This window comes from Trichoderma gamsii (genome assembly GCF_001481775.2).
Source record: "Trichoderma gamsii strain T6085 chromosome Unknown Scaffold_4.2, whole genome shotgun sequence".
NCBI classification, from domain to species: Eukaryota; Fungi; Ascomycota; class Sordariomycetes; order Hypocreales; family Hypocreaceae; genus Trichoderma; species Trichoderma gamsii.
The window spans coordinates 263,414-277,177 of record NW_020171341.1 but is presented as its reverse complement, the minus strand read 5'-3'; positions in this window follow the sequence as shown (position 1 = coordinate 277,177).

Here is a 13,764-nt window from a genome sequence, read left to right as displayed (position 1 = left end):
AGCGTGTGTGGCAAGCAAAAGATCTGGCGCAAGTCAGGGTCGTCGATACATCTGACTTAGCACAAATGCTAGGGGCACAAGAAGCGCTGGGTCTTGCTCGGCGTCTGCGGTGGAGTGGCCACTGGCCTGGCGACTTGGAAACGGGGCCGAGGATGATCGCAGCGGACTCGCATATGTAGGCAAGGTATGGCATATACCGTACAAGTATCAGAGAGTAAGCAGGCCGGGCTCAGACGTGGGGGGCCAGCAGCGATGAGTTGGGATTAAATACTGGCAGAGAAAGAGGGCAGGACGAGGGAAGCGAGCACAAGGCTATAAATGACGATGCTAATACAGACCCGTCGCCGAGCTGGCAGGCCTGTTTCCCAGTGCGCAGCAGACCGGGGGACCCAGGCAGAGAGATCTAAAGCGACCTCGTGGTGGCGTCGAAATTGGGTGATGGGCGTTCCTCAAGCTGAGCCAGAACGGAGCCTACTCCGTACACCTCTGAGGCCGTGGCCAATGGCAGGGGCCCAAAGACAGCCTTCTGAGATGGGATGCCCTAACAAGGCCCTTGGCCGGCCCCAAGACAAGAGATTGGGGACAAGCAAGATGAGTGCGAGTGGGGACCAGGACCCAGGCAAATCCGCGGTACTGGATTGCACTTGCTTCTGCGTCCGAGCTAGCGACTGTGGCCTGGGCGGTCAGATACATTGGAAGTGTTTAACGTGGATGTCGGGCCAGGGGGTGAGCCTACGACTGCGAATTCGAACCTTGCTCGTTTAGCGCCGGGAGGGGTGAAGATGACGATGGGCAAGGGCGGGAGTGAGGGCTGGAAGCCGTGGAAAAAAGGAAGACAGGACGAGATGCGGTGGGCCCTCTGCCCTTGCTAGCCACACGCCTCGTGCTTCATTCCAAGCAGCCAGCCAGTGCGGTGACAGGGGCGGCTGAGATGCAGACAGCGCCGTCTTCTGCGCAGGGAGGTCGGAGGCGTGGTCGTAGGCACAGGTCTGATATGTACGATGCGATACGATGCGCCGCAGCTCTTGGTCGTCGGGACCAGGTCGCAGCATGCGCTTAGGGCGTGCGCCGGGTTTGATTTGATTTGGCTCGACTTGATCTCGATTCGCGCCCTTTTGACGCCACGATATGGAGTGTTCGCGCAGCAGAATCCCTCTTGCTGGAAGGTACCTGTTTGCGGAGCTGAGGACGTCGACTGACACTGGCAGCCCAGCTGATGGGGACGCCCTCAGTCAGCCATTGCTTGTCTCTTGCGTTTATACAAGTAGCAGGTGTATCCAGCAATGGTTCAGCCAGCCCTGCTTCGATGGCCCAGCCAGCCGCTTCGAGAACAGTCGCAGAGATGGGTCGTGGCACCGGGGAGATGATGCATGAAAAGGACGGAGCATAAATGAGATGAAATGATCAAATCATGGAGAAGCAAAATATGACAACCAGGCCTCTGCTACAGTATGACCACAGCAGGTAAGGTACGATGAATGTACGATACGAGTCTATGTAGTAGGTACCTGCCTGTCACTGGTTCCTCCCTAACCTATCTTAGCAGCCTGCGAGGTTAGATGCCCCGTACTTGCAACTTTTTACGTACCAACGGTGCAAAGATAAATGAGATAAAGCGGGAAAAAAAAAACGGAAAGAGACGCCAGGGGCTTTTTGGCCCGCTTCCAGACGAGATCAGCAGAGATTGTGTAGGGGTGCAACAACGGGGAAGGAGGCATCGGCTCTAGCCTAAGCCACTCTGGGGAGCGCACCTGCTCATCCATTCAGCAGCCTTCATGCACGGCCTCACCGCAGACACATGGCGCCACGTGTGTCTACAGGATGTATACGGTACGCGTCCTGTGCCCGGAAGTTTCCTTCGTTTGAGCACCAGCAGTTCCGATGAGAACGACATCGCGTACTTGCATGCACGCGCAAAGCCAGCGAGCCTTTCCTTTTGTCTCCTCTTTCTTTCCTCCACATCAAAGCATTTGTAAAGGAGAAAATTTGTCAGGAGCAGGTCATCGCAGATGCTGGGCAGCCCGTGTCAACTGAATCGAGCACATACTAGTAGGCGGTCGGGGCCTTGTACTCAAAACCTATAGAGTACTCGCGTCCCGTGCTGCGCTTTTAGCACTGAGATGCCTACCTAAGAGAATCAATGCCTACGGGAGCTTACAGGTACAACCGACACTGAGTAAGGCGGTGCCCCAGGGACTAATTAAACCTTGCTACTCCATATCGCGCGGCACAGTGAGATGTGCCTGTCTCATCGGCGCGATCAGACATCTACGATCACGAGCCCGGCGCGAAAAGGGTCGAGGCCCTGCCTTTACGACAGGATGACGCCCGGCTACCGACATCGTCAGCCTTCGCTGCTAAGCATGATGCTGCCAGTAAATCCACCACCGGCCACTGCATTTGCTTACCAGTTCTGCTCACGATGCTGCAGACACCGCGATGAGGATGAGGCATGCAATTGGCGTGTAGCTGGAGACGCCTGATCATTGCGAAATCCAGCAGTCGCTGCCGGCTGCACCCGTTTGAGCACAAGTGCTATCGTCATCAGGCTGTTGCGAGATCTCGACAGACCAAGGAGCCGACAGGGAGGATCGTGCATGCATCTCCATGCAGGATCACAGCTGACCACTGCAACCGGTAGCAGCAATTGTCGCCGGCCGCCGGCGGGATCTCAAACGATCCAAAACTCTCGTCACTTTGCTCGTCATACTGTGCTAGTCCTGCAACCATGACCGCCGATGCGCTCACTTGGGATGGCTTTGGGGCAGGGGACATGCCAGATTTGCGGTCCCCAGAATCGGGCCTCTCAGTGCCGTAACTGGAGACTAGCAGCCTTTGACCTGGATAGCTGAGTGGTTCCGTCTTTGCCTGTGTCAAGCCGTTGGATAATTGTCTAATCCCGCGTATAGGCTACAAACGATCATACTCCTGCTGCGTTACTGGTAATACCTACCACTCGTGTGCCCGGGTCCATGACCTGCTTATGCTGGCGCCATCTCATTCTGCCCGCTGTCGCCTGAGAATCATTCGTTGAGGATGCTGGAGGGTGTCGATGCCGTACAAGGGACAACGCCTCCCGGTCGGTCTGGAAGGAAATTCCAAGACGATGCGACGTAAAATCATAAGCGACAGATTCTACTCCGTATTCGCTGCACTGTCTCTCACTCTCTTCTCTTTTCGCCCCCAGTTAGCGTTCTCTACCGTCCTCAGCAACCGCGTTTTCCTTCGACCGGTGCTCCTAGTGGTATTCGCCTACCAGGAACCTTGGCGCCATGTATCTTGTATGGAGTGGTCTCTGCGGTAAATCTGGCCCCCTTCGCCTGGGGTCTTGGTCACCATGCATCGTGCTAGTATGGCTTCAGAACCTTCAATTGGTGGGCCATTGTCCTAAACTTAGCGACGGCCGCAGCTCAATGAACCCAACGCCCCTCGGTCAGCGGTCTACTAGTGGTTTGCTGCTGTTCACTTCCTTCCATATCGTGGCTAGCAGGATCATCCCATGCAGGCGTCCCGTCGATTGCGACGAAGAATGTCATGACAACGCGAGCCTAGTATATTTGTCTACTGAACACGAGACTCAGGCAGAAAGGAGCACCACCACAGCCTGACGAATTGCACCGTTGTGTGGCCAAGATAGTCCATCTCCAACAGCTGGCTAAATCTCCAACCCCTTCGGTTTTCAGAGCCGACCCTCTTCCTTCAGCGGCTGGCTTAACTTGGTGACATACCAAGGGAGCCACTCCAAACATGCTACGGACTGCTAATCTATCTTGGCAAGACTAGGCAGTATTGCTACTGCAAACTAGTCTACGAGAATCATCTGCTCCGTGTGAAGTACGAGGTATTCGTATTAAGCTACTGGGTGGCCACCATTTCGCTGTCTAGCTGCACACAGGCTAGAAGCAGTGGCGCTCCGATAGCTGCGTGCGGGTGGCACCCCGTTGCAACCGCTCGCTGCCTTGCAAGATGGCGAGATGGCCCGTCGACCCAATCTCGCTGAGATATTGCTAGCTTAGATCAGATGCCTTAGAACTGTGGATCTGGATCACGCCAGGTCAGGCGAGCCCTGGCTCTTGGCTGGCTTTACGCAAACACTTGGAGGGTTAGAGTCAGTGTCAACCTCTCGCACACTGTGCTACTCCTCAAACTTTACCTCTATGACATCCTGAACCACTGGCTGCTTCAGCAGGTTGATTGGGCAGCTGGATAGCCTCAATCGACGCCGCGTTGTTTTCGGAGACAAGGTGCCAATGCGGTAATCCATTTAGACATCACCTATGCATCTTGAAGGAGGCCCTTTCGCAGAAGCGTTGCTGCCACGCTATTATCAGCCTCTCCAAATTTAACAACCACGTTGTGGCTTGTTCGTAACACCTGTGCAGCCGTGCCGTACGACTAAGGCCTGCGCGCAGCCGATGTCACCATTTCAAAACCCTGGATAGCAGCTGCAATTTCAGCACGGGTCCAAAACCTCAGCCCAATCTCTCATCTCGAGGTATCGGCGGATCATTCTCCTTTATAAGGCCCTCTTTCTTTTGCAAACCATTATGAGCAACAGTGGGTCGCCGAGCTCCATTAGGTCTGTAACTTCTCTGCAGTCTCTCAGAAAAGGTCAAGCAGCACGCCGTTGACACAAAGCTATCAAACTGCGAGGACATCGCCCCTCTTTTTACGTAGCTATTCAGCTAGCTCCCGAATGTCCCAATCCGACTCTACAGGTGCCATAGATATCAGCTAGCATCGATTTCATGAGCTATATCCAGCTCGTTCGGGAACCTGGTGGCCGCTGAGCGTCTCTCAGGCACACGAAGGAGCAGCAGAATCCTGGTCACAGTGCCAGCTCTCGCTCTTTACGGAAAGGCTACAGCATAGAGTAACATGCTTGTGCACTAGCTTCGATCTTGCCTCAGCGACTGCTTCTCAACTGCTCGATCTTGGCCACTCTACTCTATGATCGATCATTCATTTGCTTTACCTATATGATGTGCAGTAGGTATGCTGCGCAAAGCAGCTTGCATGCATAACCAGTGAGCCGCTGAGTCTTTTCATATGGCTAATTGCAATGGTGAATAACAAAGGCTGACTAAAGCGTATATGGCTAATGAATTCAAAACGCAGATGCCTCAGAGTCATATTCCTATTCACCCACCACAGGCCCTTGTGGCGCCATTAGTCCGCTTGCGAGGCCCGGAAATTTAAATGCTTTCAAGCATAGTTCCATCTTGTGTTTGCTGCAGCAAGTAGGATCGTATAATACGGCTGTGTCACCAGCCATTGAAGTGGCTATGGTGAGAGAAGTCAGGAGAAAGATACTCCGGCGACTTCCATCTAAAACATCAATTGGGTCCAAGTCCTTCGGCTTGAAGGTTGTTTGCTCTCTAAGCTGATTCTGGGCCAAGGGAAAGAGGCCCTTTCTCAAGCTTGCCCACTGCTTCGAGACAAAACGGCTTGACCAAGACCTGCAATTCAGAATCGCCTGCTCCATCTGGCTCATCCAAGCACGTTGCAACACAGGCACAAGACTAATTTCGGTGTCATGAGACGGACCAAAGCGGGGTTTGATATATTACTTGCTCGGTCTGGAACAAGAGCTTTTTCGTCTCGCAGACGGAGCTGAGGCCTCAGGTGCGGGATCTTCCACCATGTCCCAGCAGGAATCTGGTCAATTCAGGGCAGAGGGAGGTTTAGATTTGACGTTGTGTTAGCAGGGACCCTTGCGTGGCCGGATCAAGGCGTTCATTCCATGGGCGAATGGAACACCCCACAGGTGTCGGAATCGCACGTGGCGTGTGCTTCTAGCTCCCAGGCTGGTAGAATCGAATCTTCTTCCTGCTCCAAGCGCAAAAGGCGCCAAGCTACTGGCAGTCCACTTTTGACTAAAGCATCGTCAGCCATAGCGTCGATTTTGTCTTCCTTACTTCGTGATGGATCGATCAAACGGCGTCCCACTCAAGGACCACTTTTCAGATGGTTTTTTTTTTTCTTTCGATCACACGCACATGCGCCGAATCTCAACGCCCGACACGACCCTTCTCCATCGCGAGCCGGTTTACGAGTCAACGAAATTAGCATGCGTTAGCCTACCCAGGCGACGCATGAGAGCCGCTCCAAGCCATGTTCTCGCCATCGTACATGCACGTCCCGCGAACAGTCACATCCAGTGCCGTGGTCTCTCTTCTTTTCCTGCTGCCATTGGTTCTCACAGCCCTCTTCTCATGTAGGCATAGGCCTGGGTTACTGTAGCATACCAGTCTGGCGAAACTTGGCTGATTGGTACTTCAGAATGAGAAGGGGGAACAGTGCGACGCTTGGATCCAACACTAATATGGCGACTACTCGGGGCTATACTAGACCGCTGCCCTGCGGCGAGACCTTTGAGATCGGCCGTCAGGCTGCCCGGCCGCTCATTAGCAAGCGAGGATCCGCTAGAATAATAATAGCACCTCTCAGCATGGACCTCGCTCTGGTTCATCTGTAATCGGCATGTTTCTTGTCTAAGCGAAGGACAAGTCCCATCCCCGTCCCTGCCCCTTTGACCACCGGTATCGTTTACCCACAACGGCCATCAAACAGCGGTGCGCGCAAGGCAGACAGATGTTCGCACTGCAGCCCTAATGGTGGTTGCAACGCTGGCTATGCCGCAACAGCGGGCGGACAATCTCACAAATCAATTCAATTCATGGCCATCTATAAGCCGTGTGGTGTGACTGGTAATCTGGGCATCAGCTAGCGCGCCGCACAAGCTTGATCAGAACAATGGGCCGTTTCCAAAGCTGGCATAACCCTCCGAACAGCATATCCGTACGGATCCTACCGCATGTGAAGTGCAGAGCATAATGTATCGGTTACATACCAATATAACATGTGCGCATATGTGGGCTACCATATCCCAATAGGCCTATCGAACGCGTTACGGAGTACACTGTCTATAGCTATCTACCTATCATTATGTTGCCGGCAAATGCAGCTCTCGCACTTTCGGGACATTGGCGTGGGATCAGTTACGCGTACGGAGTACCTTCCGCTCATGTCCATATTCGCTGCACCTCCTCTGACATCGGCTCCCCTATTTTGCCCCCATCCACACCTGTTCCAAGTCCTCATACGTGTTGACTGAGATTATGAAAAATTCAAGCAGCACCTCTCATCAATGGAGCCTCGGCGTTACTACTTTCCGCATTAGCAGCCAGGTAAGCACACGTCTGGAAGTATCAAGAAGGTGACCACGTATAACAGGGTAGAGCTATATATGTATATGTAATCGCCTAGCCTTGTCCATATGAGCTTACTGTACGGGAATACCTACCAGAACAATCAGCTGTATACTGGAAGGCTGAGAAGCGATCGAACTTTGCAGACTGACGTCGGATGACACCCACCCCAGCCTATACAATCCCCTCTCTCGTCTAGCATCAGAATCATTGGGCACGCATACTAATACTGCATGCTCTCTACATACAGGTATAGCCCGATGAGTTGACGGCATAGATACCATTTTCTATAGACTTGCCTTTGGAGTGGAGTGCGATCACTGGCTGCGAAATACTTTATTCACTTTAACTGCTCTGCAAAACTCCTTCTTCCTTTCGTGGAGGTCCTTCGTATACGCATTACCCTGCAACTGTCAATTTGCTCTCACTGAGCTGAATCCATCACATTCAACTAGTGAGTGCTACCTAATCTAACGAGGCGACGCTAGATGCCGCCGCGAGAGGCCTCTAACTCGCTTTTGCAAAACCCTGTTTCAAGACAGCTAGCAGACAAAGTGGTCGTCATGCATAGTTGAAATCTTTTGAATAGATGACAAATGATAGACTGGAGATCTGGACACGGCTGCTAGTACAGATACATTGAGATGCAGCGGGGGTCAAAAAGCTCCCCCAGCCACCCTTCCATACAACTTGGGGTCAAGACTAAGAGCTACGGAGCAGTATACCGTAATACCTCGCAAAATTCGTCTGTGGAGTAATCAGCTAACTGTCCATATACATATATAATTAAGCGAGAGAAGCAAGGAGATCCACAGGCGAATTTGGTGAGGTTATACGGTATAGCAACGAATTTAAAACGCTAAAATTGGACGAAAGCTCGAAAACAAAGGGGGTATTTCTTCTCCCAGGTATTCATAATTCTACACCCCCCTTCGGCAATGGCCGGGTGAGTTGATACCTGCTGCTTGTTCAAGCACGACTCCGAATTCTAGGACGGCGCAACAATCAGGTGAATTTGTCGACCTGTTATATCAGATGTACTCAACCGACGCTGCTGAGTCGTATGCTGCATGCAATACGACAAAATACAGGACGGCATCTGGGTTATCAATGTCAAACTGCAGTATTTGGAAGGGGTGCATAGAATAACCGATCGTCTCATCTGGGAGATCGACCGTTCCAGGATGAAGCATATTTGTTCTCATATGAGCTCGATACTAGGTATACGTATACGTATACCTATTGCACTCCCAACTTCTTGCTCACTTCAAACGCACGTATTAAACACTCGGGTGCAGGCACTGCAGCGTCGGCGTGAGATTTACGCTCCGTGTGACTGATCGTACAGTAGATGGATCAGATGGGCCGATTTCCTGCTGCGAAGGGCCTTGGGAGTGGCTCTAACGATAGACGATGGCCTCCCAAGAAAGACTCTGCTGCTGACCATTCCAGGCTCTTGCATCCTAGGTTGCACATATCAGAGGCCGCACTCTCGAAATAACGTAGCTTTATTTGGTTTAATACCTATATAGTATCTTGTGATGAGGGCCTTTTTTCTTCTTCTTTTTTTTTACTGTACTGTAGGCTGCAGGAGGCATCTTGAGCCTAGATTTCCATGCCGGTCGGGATCGGGGTCGATGAAATGACGGATAATCTGAAAAGCGCTGGGGTTCAAATTCTGGCATGATGATGTCAAAGACCCATGGCCATGGCTCCGCTTCCGGCAAAATAGGCCTGCAAGCAGCCTGCACAAAGGCTGAAGTCGATTGCCCTGCAGGGGCTTCTTATTCACACACCAGCTTGATGGACGATTACTGTTATGGGCTAATGGTAAGTGACCTGGAGTCAAAGAGCTCCATTCATGGTCAATACTCAAGTGTGATAGATCACTAATGGCATCTAGGACCATCATTCATTCAATACCACACAAGTAAGCCAGATGCTGCGTGAGTGGTGGCGGCCGTTTTGTGTACGGGGGATTTATTTTCAGCCATTTGAAAAGCGCGGCTGTGCCCGTCATATGTCAGCCGGACAATGTGTGATCCTACTTGCAGACATGTCATCATCAGAGTTTCCGCTTCTGAGCCAGACTGGGGGCACATATTAGGCCTAGGACGCGTGAGTAGAGGGAATGTGATGTGTAGGAAATGATATGATAAGAATGTGAAAAAAGAAAATTGCAAATACCACCCTGCCACTCCGTTCTCTACGCTTTTTGTACAAGCTGGTTATATTAAAAAGAGATACGGAGATGGCGAGGGGCCCGGAGAAGAAGATCTCTGAGTGGAGGGAATATACTAATACGGTACGATACGATACGATGAGTGTGGATGGATGCGGGTGTGCGGGTACATGTATGTTTTTGTAGCATATACCTACTTGAGGTATATGGATGCAGAGAAGAGGTACTGTAGCATCGCTGCAAGCACAGTTGGGCTGAAGGGTGCCTGGACAAAGGTGCTGCATGACGGCCCAGAAAGAGGGAGAGAGAGAGCCCAAAGGAAGAAGTGTGTGCGACCATTTGGTTCATTTGACGCCGATGACAGGTTGTGTGGTTGTGGTCGTGCCCAAAACAGCCAAAACTCCAAGAAAATCCATTGGCCTACATATCCGGTACTATGGCTTGCACAGAGACGTAAAGTAGGTACTGCTACCAGGCTAGCAATTAACGCATTTAACGCACTATGTACTGCGCCAACAGCATGCATGGGATGGAGGCGGCTTGGCAGAGCATCTGGACGAAATGAATGAGATTGGATTGTTCATGCGTCGCCCCAGCCATTGGCCTCTAGGCCAGGCTCTTTGCAAAAAACTCACGCCACTTTGTTGGGTCTGTTTTATGAGTTCTTTTGTCTCCCATTTCTTGGCTGCCTTGATTTAGACTGAGATCCATTCGAGTTTAGAAGGAAGGGTGTATTTAATATTCTGTTTCCATTGAGGAACCTATATGAGGGGGTGAGATTTTGAATGACTTTGTTCATTGGCTCCCAGTTCCCTTTCTGCTGGGTTTTTCGAATGGGATGCCTCCGATTCATAGGTATCTATGATGCTCTACTCTAAGCGAATTACCTATTCGGCTAGTCATTCATTTACTTTGGGAGCCAGAGATTGGCTATTCTTACGAGAACTGCAAAGATGCAAAAGGATTACTTGTCAAGTTACCAGCGTCTACTGCATGTGTGTAGCCCTTCCCGGTGTAAATGCTACTGGGATGTGGTGGTAGATTCAATGTAGATGCGCGGCAGGCTAGATCGATGGCAGTACCTGTCTAGTACTTGATGTGGCAGCAGCGATATTTTTAGCATGGCCTGGCGCATCTTTATTTGACGTTTTATTTGATGTTGCCTTCGATTTCGGCATGTACAGTACGACTGACTCCAGGTGCCTTTTCGAGGTAGAGCCGTCTTATGTCAGGCAGATCGGTGCGCGCACATTGTGGACAAACTAAGCAGCTGCCATGGGGATGATGGGAAAGTGCAGGAGCAGGGCGCAGCTTCCCTCATCGCCATGCTGTAAGTGGCAGGAAAGCGCGACTGCAGGATACCCTCCAGGCAAACCAGTAGGGAAAGAGGCAGCGTCTGCGCCGGATTTCCCACTCCCACGCCATCGCCGTGATTTTGGTCTTTGATCTTTACTTCTTCCCTCCTTTACCTCCCCCAGCTCGACACCCTCGCCCGCGACCTGCGTCTACCAACCTAGGCGAAGCTCGAATGGCAGTGCCTTTCGCGCGTCGTCGAGCCAATCTTAACTCCTTGCCGCGAAAGAAAACAAGAGCCCAGGCAGCGTCATCCTTGGGCATTGACTGGCTCTGCGGCCACCAATCGCTCCATCGTGGCCTTTTACGAGATGCATGAGTAAGTTTTGCCCTCGGCTTTGCTTACCTTGCCTAGATTCCTTGCCGACGTGACAGGTCTCTTTTTTTTTTTTTTTTTTCCCTTTCCTTTCTTTTCCCTTTTGCCTTTCCCCCCTTCAAAGCTTTAGCCACTTGGTATTCAGGAGGCTCTGTTAACCGTTAGACAAGGGGGCAAGGGGGGCCGCTGATACGACGCCGTTGGTACCTACTCGTCGCGTGGAATAGCCCGGGCCATCGACGCCGTCTCCAAGTTATGGGTCGATCCCCATGTCGATATGCTACGGCAGATTTCCCCCATTGGGACTGGCAGATTTGGAGAGATGCCTCGCTCTCGTGGTATTCGAGCCGTGTTACTTTTGCACGCTCTGTGACTCCGCATACCGACAAGGGGGAAAAGCACAGCTCCTTCCTAAGAAAAGAAAGCAAAGGCGAAAAGGACAATGGGGTTTCTTTGCTAGCGGAACTTCGCAGTCCTCTCAACGGCTCTCCTTTTTGACCGATGAGTAATGGCTTTCTCCTGAAACGATGAACTCGATCAGATCTCGGTGATTTTACACTTTCGCACTCAAGCCAGATACATGCATGGGCACACGAAACACTGCTGTACATGGACGGATAGGTGCTGCGTACAAGTGTGTACTGAAATCACAGCATCATTTGCAAATCGGTACCGACCTGGATCGGCGGGAGGCTATATCGACCCACCTACGCGCTGGCGATGGGCTGTGATAACTTTGCATGCGCAGAGTTGCAGTAGTAACCCTCCCACTCGAATGGCAAACAATGAATGCTGGCAACTCAGGCGCCACTAGAGAAATCGACTGGCACACGGTCGATAGCGTGATTCTCATGCGCCCGGCTTCATGTTTGTAAAGCGCACACCAACCCCCGCTATTTCGAACTAAAGATGCGACGAGGCAAAGATGCATACAAAGCCAGTGGAAGATGACGCCAGGATATCCTGATAGCATCGCGGCAGCTTTCCATTCCCTTGGTGCTGGAAACAGTAGCTCCAGACCGACTACTACCAGTACGAGTAGTGTGCAGAGTACGGGATCTCTACAGCCTCGCTTTGTAAGCCTTCCTCTTCGTCGATAGAGCCCGCGGACCTATTTCTCCTGCTGGCCGCTCAGCCTTACAGCATCAGCACAGCTAAGGAGGCTCGATGCTACGCTCCAGTTTGATGGAGCCGGCGACGACACGAAGACAGCCGGCATTCTCCCATCTCTGATTCGCCATATGCCTGCTAGTACCTATCCTTTGAGAATCATAAAATCTCATCTGAGACCCAATCGGGGCTAGCATCCCGCTTTTCTCGGACTGTCTCCGTCGCTATTCAAGCATAATCAATTTAGGAGTAGTGGCTCGATACGAAATACCACTCATCGGATACTGTAAAGGAGCAAGGAAGTCGGCTTCGACTAGAAATGGTATGTCCCATGTACCATATACGAATTACTACAAGCATCTCGCAGTCTCTCCACACGCTTTAATGGCGTCCCCACTTTACATCTATCGTCATCTGAAATCGTACCATTATTTACGGCGATTTAGGTCGGCCGTACAGTACAGAGCATGATACCCCGGTTCATGGCGGCTGGGACTCGATTCTAGCTGGAATAGCTGGAATATGGGCTCCCTGTCGTGCCTGCAGGCGACAATCATATTGTACAAGTACATTGGACTCGAATGGGATGCCTACTGGGTACTATGAAAGCGCTGCCGATTACGATTGGAGCATAAGAAATAACTGCACCTTCATTCACGACCGCTCCGTGCATGATTGGTCAATTTTAACCACCATAACGCAAAAGGATTTCATGCACGCAGCACTTTACGGGTTGTCTATTGCACAGTCAGAAACAAACAGTATGCTGATACATTCAGCCCAAAACGGGGCAAGCAGACGATATGGAATAGGAGGCTGTACTACTACTACTGGCAATATCATTACACGAAGCTGAAACAGAGGCTGCAATGCTACGCTCGACACAACGCAGGCTCTTTTGATAACACGCTTCGATTTGTTCCTAGATCGCGCACGAGGACTTGAAAGATCTCGCTTCTACTGACAAGGACAAGGGACGGACCGGCATCATCAGCTTTGGGACGCGCTTACTGGGGACGGGAAAAGCCTGATTCTCTGACAACTTCGTCTTGCGGTCGACAGCGGTACTCGTACATACTGCCGCCTCGCAGCGGTCAGATTGGTCGATTCTCGGCCAACCTGAGTCTAGATTGGCCATTAACCGCGTCTGCTCACGAGTTCGCCGACGGGGGGTGCAAGGATCATGCACGTTCTAGTCACTTGCTCCATACCGTGCATGCGCAGCCCCCGAAACCGAGCGCCGACCTTATCGAGACTGCATCTTGACGCTTAGAACGTGCATGTGCGTACCTGTACGTATGTACGTGTGTATGCGCACGCGCGTTTTATATGCAAGCCTTCAGAGGAATCACACAGCCAAAGGCAGCTATTACGCACTGGAAGCTTGCTGGAGCTCAGGAGGCGGAGCCTCTCTTCCTATGCCGTTGTCTCTGTCGGCTATAAGCAAGCAGCTCTTTTCTCTATGAAGCTGCCCAGTGGTTTTGAAAGTATTTCCGGGTTATACACCCCAGTATAGCCTAGGCTTACAGCGTGGATGCAATCGGCTGCCTGGTGCGATGAAGTGACAGCTTTAGTCCAATGCCACGGAGACG